General features: G+C 58.8%; 1 long non-coding RNA gene across 1 annotated transcript; it reads left to right on the top strand.

Annotated features, from left to right (window-relative positions):
• Positions 1 to 934: 934 nt before the first annotated feature.
• LOC306815620 lies at positions 935 to 1,976 on the top strand. Its single transcript, XR_013777428.1, has 3 exons — positions 935 to 1,178; positions 1,432 to 1,586; positions 1,813 to 1,976. It is a non-coding gene; the product is annotated as an uncharacterized lncRNA (long non-coding RNA).
• Positions 1,977 to 2,359: the final 383 nt, after the last annotated feature.

The following is a 2,359-nucleotide window of genomic DNA, read 5'->3' as shown; positions in this document are numbered from 1 at the left end:
CCTCAGCCCCACTGATGGCATCGTGGTCCTTGCGCAGCCCAACGGTGCCAGTGTGCCCCTGGAGATCGTACTGCTGGACAAGGTGTCCTCTGGGTATGCTGGTGTCATTCAGCTCCTGGAGTGGGTTGAGCTGCCCAACAGCTTCTTGTTGGTGCTGGAGCATTCGGAATGGTGCCAGGACCTCTCGGGTGTGCTGGCCGAGCGGAGGTTCCTGCCAGAGGAGGAGGCACGGGGACTGTTCAGCCAGGCGCTGGAGGCCGTGCAGCACTGCACCAGCTGTGGGGTCTTGCACAGGGACATCAAGCCTGAGAACATCCTGCTCGACCTGGCCACCAGGCAGCCGAAATTGATTGACTTTGGCTGTGGCACCTTCTTCCAAGACGCAGCTTACACCCAGTTTGCAGGTGAGCCCTCCCAAGGGATGCTCCTGGGTATGTCATGGCCCAAGCCTGGGTGTAGCCCTCGGACTTCCCCCTGTTGCAGCTGGGATGGGATTAATGCTTGAGCCAAGTTTATTTGGGTGGGGGCATGAGGGGAGCCAGCTCCCAGCCCTGCCTTCTGCCCTGGGCTGGGGCTGGAGCTGGGGCAGCTAGGCCAACAAAAACCCCCATGGGTGTAGCAGGGAGGGGGGTTGTGACCCCGTGCCCCAGCTGGTTTGCTGTCCAGGCTAGGAAGGGCTTGAACTGCTCTTCTCCCCTCATTTACATTGGCTTATTAACATTTTTTGAGGGCTGGCAGGGAAGAGAGTGGGTTTTCTTCACCACTGGGTGGGTTTTTCTTTTGTGTGTCATGGTGAGGCCTTCCCAGGGCTTCTGCTGCCCTCTTCCAGCACCAGTGGCTTCTTTCCCAGCCCCGAGTTTGTACACGAGTCCCACATGCTGGCGAGAGGGCACCGGGTCGCACCACGTGCCACTGGGGCATCCTTTGCATGCCCAGGGATGCTGGGGCCAGGCTCTGGGAGCAGCAGCATCCCCCTGATGAGCTCCATCTGTATTCCATAGGAACTCTGTCCTACAGCCCTCCAGAGTGGATCCACCACCAATGCTACCACGGCGAGGCAGCAACGATCTGGTCCCTGGGCCTCCTGCTGTACCACCTGATCATAGGGAAGCACCCATTCAGGAGGGGCCAGGAGATGATCTGGGGACGAAACTTGTTCCCACGACAGCTCTCTCAAGGTGGATGGATCCTGATCTCTGGGCATCTCTGGGAGGAAATACCAGTGCTGGGAGACAGTATCAGGCTCATGAGCATCCTGCTGTGGCAGCTGCTGAAGGGATGGCACAGGTTCTGCTCTCCTGCTCGTCTCCAAATAGAGAATCTATGGGGAAGTTTAGGCAGAGCTCTGGGCACACCCAGCATGGCCTGGGCATGAGAATGGGGAGGGGCAACTTCTCCAACTGACTGGCAATTTCTGCTTTCTCTCTTCAGAGTGCCAAGATATTATTAAGAGGTGTTTGTCCATGCAACCCTTGGACAGGCCATCCTTACAAGACCTTTTCCACCATCCTTGGCTGCAGGGTGTTCGTCTGCCCTAGAAGATGGGAGAGATGCACGTTGCACAGTTGCATCCAGAGGCCTGGCAAGTAACAGCTCCACACATCTCTTGGGAATCAGTGGCAGTCCAAACCAGCCTGCCTTTACCTCTGAGCAGGGGTCATCAGAAGGAAACACACAGCTCTTGGGCTGGAGCTGAGCTGGAGACCTGGGGTGGCAAGCACTGGTGGCCACCTTCCCACCTAGTTTTGCTTGTTTGGTCCACCGAGGGCTGGGGCCCCGGGCAGGACACTGACAGCCTGGTCTGGCCCCCAGGACAAGAGAAGGAGTCCATGGAGAAGGTGTACCAGGTGGGGCTCCTGCTGGAGACACCAAGGACAACCTCAAGGACAACAATCTCTTCCTCAACCTGGCCAGCTGAAGATGATGGACTTTGATGCTGGCACCTTCTTCACAGACACGCTCTGCGCCCCGTTTGCCAGTGAATTCACAGCCAGGGGGAAGCTGCCAGATGTGGGCATGGCACGGCCTGGCCGGGCACCAAAAGTTCCCCCTTTTACTGGGGTGGATGCCACAAAGTCTTCAGTAGGCTGCCAAGCTGCTTTTTGGCTCTGGGCAGCTGCTATGGGGCTGGATGTGCCATGGCTGGCTGCAGGCTGGGCACATGTGCTGCCCTCCTGCTCTGCTGCCGGGGCAGCAGTGACTGGGAGGTTTGTGCCCAGCTCCAGGTGCAGCCAGCACGGCCTGGGCACTGAGGGGTCGGGACAAGGGGGACAGGAGCCTTAAGCTGACGGGCGGGTTCTGGTTTCTCTCCTTGCAGCCGGGCTCTGCGGATGCTGAGGCAGCTCTGGGCTGTGCCAGG

Source organism: Erithacus rubecula, assembly GCF_903797595.1.
Source record: "Erithacus rubecula genome assembly, contig: scaffold_174_arrow_ctg1, whole genome shotgun sequence".
NCBI lineage: Eukaryota > Metazoa > Chordata > Aves > Passeriformes > Muscicapidae > Erithacus > Erithacus rubecula.
This window is presented reverse-complemented; position numbering and strand designations above follow the sequence as displayed.